Genomic DNA, 11,932 nt, shown 5'->3' on the forward strand with positions numbered 1-11,932 from the left:
ATAACACATATATGGTACATATATGATACGGATATGATATGGGTATGACGAAGATATGATGCAGATATGATACAGATAAAATACCGATTTTATACAGATAAGGTACATACTGTGTATGATACATATATGATACAGACATGATCTAAGTAGAGACTGGTAAACTATAGATGTGATACAAGTACAGACAAGGTACAACTATAGATAAGATATGATTGCAGACAATTTTAAATATGACAATTTGCAGTTCAACTCAGTGTACATAATAATAAGTTTATAACTTTAGAGACACTGGAACCATTGAGTTTGACCAATCAGGATGTAGAGACAACTCAATTGCGGTTAAATTATAAGCCTTCATTCAACAGGCAAGACTCAAGCTCTAAAACTTGCTAATCTGATAGAGCAGTGGTTCCCAACCTATTATTTGCTTTTACCCCTTTGCAAAATTTTAAAAGACAAATTCCTCCCCTGAAAAATGTGGTGTGAGAACCTATACTATATTGTATTCACTGAAAGGGCTGCACATGTACATATATGTATATGTAGGTCAGCAGCATATATACATGTATTTATTTGTTAAATAACTGAGAGTAGCATATATAGTAATAAATCATGTCAACATTATTGCTATTTCAATACACTCAACAGGTGTGAGTAGTATATAGAGAGCAGATCTACACACAAAAGTGACGGATCCAGCGGGGGGATAGAAAAAGGGGGTTGTGAATTAAATTGGCTAGGGGTGTAGATTGAATCGTGTGGAGTTGAATGAGATGTTGGGGTTTGGGGGGAAATTGTGGTGTAGAGTAGGGGGTTGAATTCGAGGGGTTACGGATCCGCTCCTGGCGTAATCGGCGGATTATCTGTGGATGAGTCATCCGATTAGCGGGGGATGAGTCATCCGATTAAACGCGGATTATCGCGGGATTAGTCGGGGGAATCGTCGCGGATTAGTCGGGCGAATCGTCGCCGATTATCGGTGGAATAGTGGGGGTGAATATCTGGGACATCGAGGGCTGGATGGTTTTCCGGAGTGGATCTCGCGGATTATCGAGGAGAGCGAGAGATTACCTACCGGATGAGTGAGGGGGTTAATATCTGGGACACCGAGGGGTTGATTTTCCGGAGATTGTTATATATTTGAAACATGGAATATATATGAGAAAGTGTTTATGTGCAAAGTGGAGAATGTTATATATTTGAGAACATTGAATATATATGAGAAAGTGTTTATGTACAAAGTTATTTTTTTTGAAGATTTGATGTTTTTGTAATGTTGAAGCTCTTGAATGGTTAAGAATTTTAAGGATTTTTATTTTCGGTTTTTTTATATATGTTGAATGAAAGATCAGTTTTATTACAAAATTATTCACTTTAAAAGATATATTTATATGTATTATTCATTATTTCCATCATCATTTCGTTTCAATAAAAATAAAATAGTTTATGTTTAACTTGAAATATATGAAATGTACAAGTAGATAAGTCACAATAAAGATAATATAGTATAAATGAAACATTGAATATATATAAGAAAATGTTCATGTACATTCTTTAAAACGAAGTGTACAAGTAGATAAGTCAGAATAAAGATAATATAGTATAAATGAAACATTGAATATATATAAGAAAATGTTCATGTACATTCTTTAAAACGAAGTTTGTATCGAGTTGTTCATCAATCACTCATCGTCATCGGAAATAAGTGAGATAGCAGGATCCTTTTTGCATTGTACCGAACTCTCGTAAAATCTGCTTGCTTCTTCATGTCCCATGACTACTACATCGTAGTATTCGCGAGTATTGTGAGATGTTACTAGCCCCTTGTATATAATGATACCCGGATAATTTTCTTTCAACGAAAGGGCACATCTCGAAGGCATCGTTAAAGTTCCTTGAACTTCCTCTCCATCAACTTTGGTTGAAAATGCTACAGTTGGTACCACATCCACATTGCCTTCACCATCTTTGTATTCACTTGCTCCAACATTGTGATAGTGGAAAATAGATGGTGCTTTGAACTCCTTGAGATGACGAATCTCGAAATGTTGTGTAAGTTTTTCAAGTCTCTTCGATCTCAGATTGGCTAGAGTACGTTTCATGTCCGAGGGAGTTGAGGTTCCTTCTGTTACTCTTCTTAAGTCATGGTAACTTCCCTGTCCATTACTCTTAGGTTTTAATCCAAGATATACCATAATACTTGGATAAGACAGCGATCCATCCAGAAATCGTTGTGGAGCAAATACAGCAGTAGATTTACTAATCCCATTTTCCACATAGTTGAAGTGAATGATACAGCACGCTCCATGGATCGAATGAGCTTCTTCCGTTTTTGTCACCTCCATAATCAATCCTATTGAAAGATCTGACATTCTCTGCAGTGATTTTGCTTCCATTAAAGTAGCCTTACTTAATGTTCTTAACTTGTCTGCCACATCTTTTACCCTTTGCTCCAAATTCGTTTCGATTTGGTTGGATTTCTTTTTCTTCGTAGGAGGAGTCGTGTTAGAAAGAGTTACAGGTGACATTTTCTTTTCCGACATCTTCACTGAACTATTCGATCCAGGTTTTATCACTCCAGATTGAGTATTATCCTCCATAGTTGTGTAGTGTGTTAATTCTCCGAGTTTGAATGAACAACTGATATCGTTTTAGTAAAATTCTGCTGGTTATATACAATTCTCCTCATCAAATGATTAATGAGTTTTGATAAATTTAGTTGCATCATCCATAATATCAGAAGACTTTTCGCGAAATTGAAAATCGCGATATTCAATTTCGCGAAAGTTGACTATATAATATATATAATATGTAATTTCGCGAAATTGAATTTCGCGAAATTCAATTTCGCGAAAGTTGACTATATAATATATATAATGTGTAATTTCGCGAAATGGAATTTCGCGAAATTCACTTTCGCGAAATTCAATTTCGCGAAAGTTGACTATATAATATATATAATGTAAAATTTCGCGAAATGGAATTTCGCGAAATTCACTTTCGCGAAATTCAATTTCGCGAAAGTTGACTATATAATATATATAATGTGTAATTTCGCGAAATCCAATTTCGGGAAATTCACTTTTGCGAAATCCAATTTCGCGAAAGTTGAGTGAGACAAGTTGGATTAGAAGTGATTTATAGCTTTTGTGCAGGTTCCACCTCCTTGAACTTGACTAGTATAAATACAGCCAAGTTTGATGGACTCACCATTATCGAGAGTTTTTTTCGAACTATTTCTATACCTAACTGGATTATATATCTCACAAAAGTTTGGATTAATTCTACAATTTGGATATCTACGTATAATCTTCTCTCAGAATTTTGGATTATCTCTGTTTCACTGGATTATATTTCTCCGAACTAACTGGATTATATTTCTCACAAAAGTTTGGATTAATTCTACAATTTGGATATCTACGTATAATCTTCTCTCAGAATTTTGGATTATCTCTGTTTCACTGGATTATATTTCTCCGAACTAACTGGATTATATTTCTCACAAAAGTTTGAATTAATTCTACAATTTGGATATCTATGTATAATCTTCTCTCAGAACTTTGGATTATCTCTGTTTCACTGGATTATATATCTCCGAAATTTGATTACATCGAGGAAATGTATCTGGCAACTCCCCATTCAGAAGGAGAGTGGAGCAAATCTGATGAGGTAAGTTGATTTACAATAATTGGTGGAAAAAATTTTTAATGAATGAATAAATGTAGAGAGAATAGTAAAATGAGTTTTTTAAATCTTGACAGTTGGAATTCTTCCTCAAAGATGTTCAAGCTTTCACGAGAGCATAATTTAATTTCTTTGGAAAATTCTACTCCTTCCACTTCAATTGATAATAGAGAAAGAAGCAGAAGTAGGGAAAGAAGTGCATCATCCGTTTCAGCTAATAAATATATCTGCTTAGAATGTTCGACTTCATTTAACAAAAAATCAATCCTCAAAAGACATGTCAAGCACATTCATCTCCAATCGAATGAAAGTTCAGAATCGTTTACATCATCAACTAATGATTCTTCGGAACAATATCGCAAATATGATGATGATGATGATAGCTCAATTATTATACAAGTTTCTGATCACCCTTTCATTTTTAAAAAAGTAAAGAATGATTCTCATCATTCTTCATTTCGTTCTGCTTCAACTCAAATTGGAAGAGGAGATCCTACTCGATCTAAGATAACAGTAACTCCTATTACTCGTAATCTTGCTGATGATGAAACCGATGAATCAGATGTATCAGAAGAAGAAAATACAAATGAAATCGAAGAAAATAGTTATTTATCTGATCAACCTACAAATCAAATCGAAAGAAATGAAAATGAAGTGGACGCTGATGATGACAATTTAGTTGGTATTAATGATAGAGTCGAGCCCATCGTTCCTATCGAAAATGAAAGAGAACAAGATAATCAGGATATCATTCCTGTTAATGATGATGAGGAATGGGATGAGTTAATAAGAAGATATTGGAATGCTATGAAAACAAAAAGACGACGAGGAAGAGTTGTTGAAACGTTAAACGTAAATTTATGGAATGGAAATATTCCTCAAGCAGAACTTCCAACTCCAAACCATTCGGAAAGAATATGGAACGAGATGTTGACAACTTGGAATGGGTTACAAACAAGAGCTAAGTTAAATTGTAGTGTGGGATGCATTCTTGAACATAAAACTTCAGGAGAATTAAGATATTTTCATGCTTCATCGAATAATGCTACAATTTTCAAAAAAGCAAAGCTGATTACAACAAGACAGGAACTACAGAATTTCTTTGAAGAATTGACAAGACAAGATCTTGCTGCTATAGCGATTCGAGAACGCCTGAATACAGCTTGGAAATTGAATGTAATTACTAATATTTCATTCTATTTCTATAAATTGATTGGAATGGGGCAAATAGGATTGGCTTCAGATCTTCCGACTCACATTCTTAACAATCGACATGTAATCACTATGCATAACATTCCTCGTAGCTGCACTCCTTACACAGACAATCTCTGTTTCTTCAGATGTTTAGCATTGAAGGTAATGTGTAAGTGTTCAAACCGATGTAGTTGCACCAGACAAAGACCAAAACAGCAACTTGTGAAGGTGCTATTTCAAAAGTACTCGAATCACATTTCTTCTTCCTCATCCTACAAAGTTCTGATGAATAATTTTCCTGGAATTGAGTTAGGAGACTTAATTTCTCTTGAGAAATGTTTTGACCTCCGTATAACCGTATTTTCTCTGAATGCTGATGAAACCTCAACAGTCATCTGGACATCGTCCCAAAAAGAGGGAAAGGAACTCTTCCTCGATTTGCAGAACTCTCATTTCAGTTTCATCAAGGATGTTAATGCTTATACTAAAGGGTTTAGTTGTCCTTCCTGTGAAGTGAGCTTTACAAAAAGAGGAAATTTCAATAGACATAAATGTAGTCAAGAAGTAGTAACAAACTTCATCTTCGAAGGAGGAAAGTTTAAGGCAACACCTACAATTTTCGAACAACTGAAACGAGAGATAGGAATATCCGTGGCTGAGGAAGATACTTATTATCCCTTTTTAATCACCTATGATATCGAGTGTTATCTTCCAAAATCCGACCTTCCACCAAATTCCAATTCGGTTACATTCACATCGAGACACGAATTGATGAGTATATCAGTTTGTTCAAATGTACCCGGATTTAAGGATCCAAAGTGTTTTGTAAGTGAGGGAGATACTGATTCTTGTATATCTTCTTTTGTTCAGTATATTTCCCAAATTGCTGATGAAGCCCGGGATATCCTTGAAAAAAAAACTTTACTACATTAGACAGTTGATGAAGGCAAAAGCTGAAAAGCAAGGAAAAGTTGAAGAAAGATTTAAATCCTGCAAATTTTCCAATCCTCGAGTATACCATTCAAGAGAGGAATTTTGTCATTTATTTAATCGTTTCGACAAATTCATCTCATGTATTCCGATTCTAGGATTTAATTCACAAAACTACGACCTGAATGTGATGAAAGGACCTCTACTTCGATGTCTTCAAGACACAGAAGACGAAGATTTTGATTTTGTAGTGAAAAGAACAAACAAGATGAGCTGTATTCAATCAAGAAGATTCAAATTCTTGGATATTTCCAACTTCATTGCTCCAGGATTTTCCTATGCAAAGTATCTCAAAGCTTTCAAATGCTCTCAACAAAAAGGATTCTATCCTTATGAATATATGGATGATCTTGAGAAGTTGAAACAACCGTTTCTACCAGCTAAAGAATGCTTTTACAGTTCTTTGAGAGATGAACATATTTCGGATGCTGATTATGAAATCTGTTTAAACATTTGGAAACAAGAGAAGATGAAAACGTTAAAAGATTTTCTAGTATGGTACAACAATCTCGATGTAGTACCATTTGTTGAAGCTGTAGAAAAACAAAAAGAAGTTTACAGAACCATGGGAATCGATATGTTGAAAGATGCCATTTCACTTCCTGGATTGGCAGTAAAATGGATGTTTAAACTTTCAGATTCGCCTCCTCATCCTATGAGTTCTCATCATCAGACAATCTCATCACATCATTTCAAAGCTTGTCAACCTGTCTGTCTGATCAAGGAAAGTGATAAAGATATTTACTTTACTATCAAGGACAATATCGTAGGTGGACCTAGCATTGTTTTTCACAGACTTCATGAGTCGAAGAAAACACTGATTCGAGAAAGAAAGTTTGGAAAGGAATCCAAACTTTGTGAACTTATTCTAGGAGTTGATGCAAATGCATTATATTTGTGGAGTATGATGCAAGAAATGCCTACTGGAAACCCTAGAATAAGACGATTCGAAAATGGATTTGCATACACTCATTCTCGAAAAAATAGCATGGCTGCTCATGGATGATTACAATTTTTGACTTGGAAGGACAATATTCAAATCTTACATGAAAACAACGATAAAGAATTTAGAATTGGACAACATAATCTTCCTGTTGATGGATATTGTGAAGAATCGAATACAGTGTTTCAATTTCATGGATGTTTCTGGCGTGGACATAACTGTAACAAGACCAAAGGAATAAGTATACATCCATATAAGAATTGACCCATGAGTGAAGTTCTGGAGGAAACGATAAAGAAGGAAGAATATGTTAAAGAACTTGGATATCGTTTAGTAAGAATCTGGGAGTGGGAATGGAACAAGATGATTGAGGATAACACCGAGATTAAGAACTTTATTAGTATCTTCAACGAAGAGTTTTATCCTTCCAATTCCTTTGCCACCGAGGATGAGATTATTCAGCAGATTATAAAAGGGGAGATATATGGATTCATTGAATGCGATATATCTGTTCCTGAAAACTTATACGAAAAGTTTTCAGAAATGAGCCCCATTTTCAAGAATACATCTTTGAATAGAAATCATCTTAGTGAAAGTATGAAAGAATTTGCTGAAAAGGAAGGAATGCTACCTCAAGAACAACGAACTTTGGTGGGGAGTATGTTTGGAGAAAAAATTTTACTACTCACCACTTTAGCAAAATGGTATCTTAATCAGGGATTGATTATAACCAAAATATATCAAGTCATAGAATACACCCCTAGAAGAGTTTTCCAGTCATTTGGAGAATCTGTCTCAAATGCTAGAAGAGCTGGTGACAAAGATCCTGACCAAGAGTTGATAGCCACAACCAATAAACTCATTGGAAATTCATCGTACGGGAAAACAATCACTGAGAAATTAAAACATCGAAATGTCAAGTATATTCAAGGAGATTATGAAGCATCCTTGAGAATACGATCACACAGATTTGAATCTTTGGAGGAAATCGTTGATAGCTTCTATGAGTTGACTCAACAGAAGCCTTCGGTTAGTAGTATATATTTATTATCTTATTGATATAATTGAATCATAATGAAAAATTTACTTGAGCTAATATATGTAAAGGAATCTAATAGGACTGTATATATATTTATTCAGATGAAAATGGATATACCTGTACATATCGGATTCTCCATATTACAACTGGCTAAACTTCGGATGTTGGAGTTCTACTATGACTTCATGGATAGGTAAGTAATCTCATTTGTATCTTTTAGAAAAATATGTATAATGGTAAACATTTGAATGATAATTTTTGAAATGGGAGTATTATAATACTAAGATAACAAGAATTAAGGATTGAAATTTTTTATTTTAGATACTTCGACAGAAAGGACTTCCAGTATGTGGCGATGGATACAGATAGTGCCTACATGGCTCTTTCAGCACCTATGGATAATATCGTTAGAAAAGAGATCGCTGATATATACTACAAAGAATATGGAAAATGGTTTCCTAGGATGTATTGCGATCGACACGCGGATGATTTCCAACTCTGTAAATCTGTTCCTACAAAGTTGTGGGAATTACAAAATTGTTGCAAAGAAGTATATCAATATGATATAAGGACTCCTGGTTTATTCAAAGTAGAATTTTCAGGTCATGGAATAGTAGCCTTAAATTCTAAGACTTACTTTTGCTGGAATGATGAAACTCATTCTACAAAGCATAGCAGTAAAGGATTAAGTAAAACTACGAATAGTTTTACAAAAGACACTTTTTTAAAAGTATTACATTCAAGATCTCCTAAGGAAGGGGTAAACAAAGGTTTTGTAAAAAAAGACAATAGAGTGTTCTCATACACTCAACTTAGAACTGGATTAACATATTTTTATTCAAAAAGAAGAGTATGTAACGATGGAGTGAGCACAGAATATATTTTAGCATAATTTTTAGAAGTGAATTTGTTGTTAAGTATATATGATAGTAGAGTTTTGCTCCTCGATGTATTATTACTATAAAATTTTATTTTCTTCATTGGCTCTTCTTTTCGTATATACAATATCAATAATATATAACTAAGCTCATATAAATTCAATATACTATCCAATGTAAAATCATTTCGAATGTAGACTTTCTCATAGTAACATGACTCAAAACATTCTGATTAAAGATTTTGTTCCATTCGAGGTTGCAGAAATAATCCCAGATAACATCTTGGTTCATCTTGACAAAAATGAACAAATTCGTACACATCTTACCGAGGAATGTTTATACTACATTCTAGGAACAACTGCTTTTAGAAAAGTTGTGTCATTGAAAAGATTAAAGTCCAACTGTGTCTGCAGTGCGTTGGAATGCAGGGAATGTTTGGAATCAACATTATGTGTAAAAGAAATATCGATAACACCCTCAGATTTGAAGATGACCTTTGAATGGGTTGATCTTGAAGCTACCATTCGAGAAGGTAAAATTGGAAAAGAGGTTGATTTAGAATGGATTAACAGATTTATCGTGACCGATTTTAAAACGATGGAAGAAACGATTTTTGAAACCGTGTTTTGGAATAGAATTCGGCACTACATGACTCATCCTACTCAACGTGATGAAACGAAACAACTGCTCTTCAGAAGACTCATTCATATAGCACAATTTCCATTAATCGGAGAAAGAGTGGAAGAGGAAATCGAGCATGAAATTGATGATGTAATTATAGATGAAAAATCTGTTAAATGAAAAAAAAAAAAAAAAAAGATTCGGAATGATATTAAGTCTACTCCTCTAGATTTCTCCACCATTCTTCAATTTAGCTCTGTTGGTGAAGGAACCAAAAAAAAAAAAAACGAAGAAAACAGAAACAATGTCGGTTATATTTCTAGAGGAGTTTATTCCAGCTCATCTTAAAGATGGACAATTATCAAGAGTGGTTGTAAAGAAAAACACAAAAAAATTCATCAGAAGAGTTACTGAAGAAACTTTTTACTATGTTATCGGATTCTATATCTATAAAAGTTTCGTAACATATTTAGAAAGTCGGTGTGGATGCTTCGAGGGAGCTCGAGGATGTCAATATTGTATTAGAATAATGCAAATACGATATGGAAATGAAGGATTGACTCGACAAGAACTTCATGAGACTTTTGCCGAACTCGATATTGGAACGTGTTTGGAATCTGCTCAAATCGGACCAAGGAGTGACAAAGTCCAACTATCATTATTATCCTCACTTGATTGGAACACACCTTCAAACATAATATTAACCGAAACAAGACTTTATCCATATTTGAGAGGAGAAGCCAATGATCAACATGCTACAAATCGTTACTTCAGTGAACTCCTACATATCAATGGGAAGAATTGATAATCATCACAGTTAGACTTTGCATAATTCTTTATATTTAATCACTTTATATCCAAGAAGGATTGACTCATCAAATAGAATTGAATAACTTTTTTTTGTATAGTATTTCAAGATAATTTTGAAGAATGAACTATATATATTATATTGACATACTTTTTTATGCATTTTCTTTGCCTACTTCAGTCAAGAGAGTAGTATTTTAAAAAGACACTATGACTATAATGAATTTGCACATTATAATATTTCTCATTTTACGCTTTACGGGAATAATAAATGGAAATCAAAGAATTCAATATGTTACCGATGCGAATAACTGCTTAAGCAGAACACTCAATGAATTTGAAGTTTCATTACTACTTCCATTCGAAGAAACTACTTTATATCACAAGAATAATGAAACATGCGGAAGAATATTTCCATTGGACTACTTTTATTGTGGTTATCCATTACCAGGCAATCACAGATTTGCGTGTAAAGAACTACTAAATGAAGATGAAACAGATGGAAAAAACCTATACCTTAATCCTATAGTGTCAGCTTCATCGGAGCAAGTTCTAACATATTCTGAATGTGAATATTCAGTTCAAAATTCCACAATCGATATTCTAATTGATTTCAAATTATTCTACAGAGGAGAATTATGTGGATATAACTCTACTCTTTCAATGTTGCAATGTCCTCCAGGATCGAATTTTCAAGATATTGACTTTAACTGTAATCTTCAACCTATTTCAAATTCTACTACACCTAAAGATACCTTCATATATGATAATATTGGAAATAATGAAGGATTAGATTTGTTACTTCCTGTTCAGTTTCTCAATTCTTTGGGAAAATCAACTCTTATTTTAGTTCTTCGATGTGACACAGAAATTGATGAAAGATGTATTCCAAAACTTTCCTTTTTAAAACGAATGACAGAATGATTTTGAATTTTTTGTAACATTTATAGTTTATATTTTATAATAAAAACTTATCTCTCATTCAACCAAATATATAACAATCTCCGGAAAATCAACCCCTCGGTGTCCCAGATATTAACCCCCTCACTCATCCGGTAGGTAATCTCTCGCTCTCCTCGATAATCCGCGAGATCCACTCCGGAAAACCATCCAGCCCTCGATGTCTCAGATATTCACCCCCACTATTCCACCGATAATCGGCGACGATTCGCCCGACTAATCCGCGACGATTCCCCCGACTAATCCCGCGATAATCCGCGTTTAATCGGATGACTCATCCCCCGCTAATCGGATGACTCATCCACAGATAATCCGCCGATTACGCCAGGAGCGGATCCGTAACCCCTCGAATTCGACCCCCTACTCTACACCACAATTTCCCCCCAAACCCCAACATCTCATTCAACTCCACACGATTCAATCTACACCCCTAGCCAATTTAATTCACAACCCCCTTTTTCTATCCCCCCGCTGGATCCGTCACTTTTGTGTGTAGATCTGCTCTCTATATACTACTGGTGTGGGGTGAGAATATGAATTTTAATGAGACGGCTGCTGCTGCCTCTGTGCAAGTTTACACAAATCAGGCTTTGTTTTTGATAATGCACATCTCAAGTCGCTCTCAAGCTCAAAGATGATTTCTTTTCTCAGTTTTAGAATGCAGCATTGATGAAAATCCTACTTTGCATAGGTAAGTAGAGCTAAATGGCATCAGAATCTGTATTGCCTTTTCAGCAATGAGTGAAGAAAGGTTTCTCGCTGCGAGCCAAAACTGGTCAATAGACATTGATCTGAGATCATCTTTTAGTGCAGAAA

The sequence above is a fragment of the Watersipora subatra genome, chromosome 8 (genome assembly GCF_963576615.1).
Source record: "Watersipora subatra chromosome 8, tzWatSuba1.1, whole genome shotgun sequence".
NCBI classification, from domain to species: Eukaryota; Metazoa; Bryozoa; class Gymnolaemata; order Cheilostomatida; family Watersiporidae; genus Watersipora; species Watersipora subatra.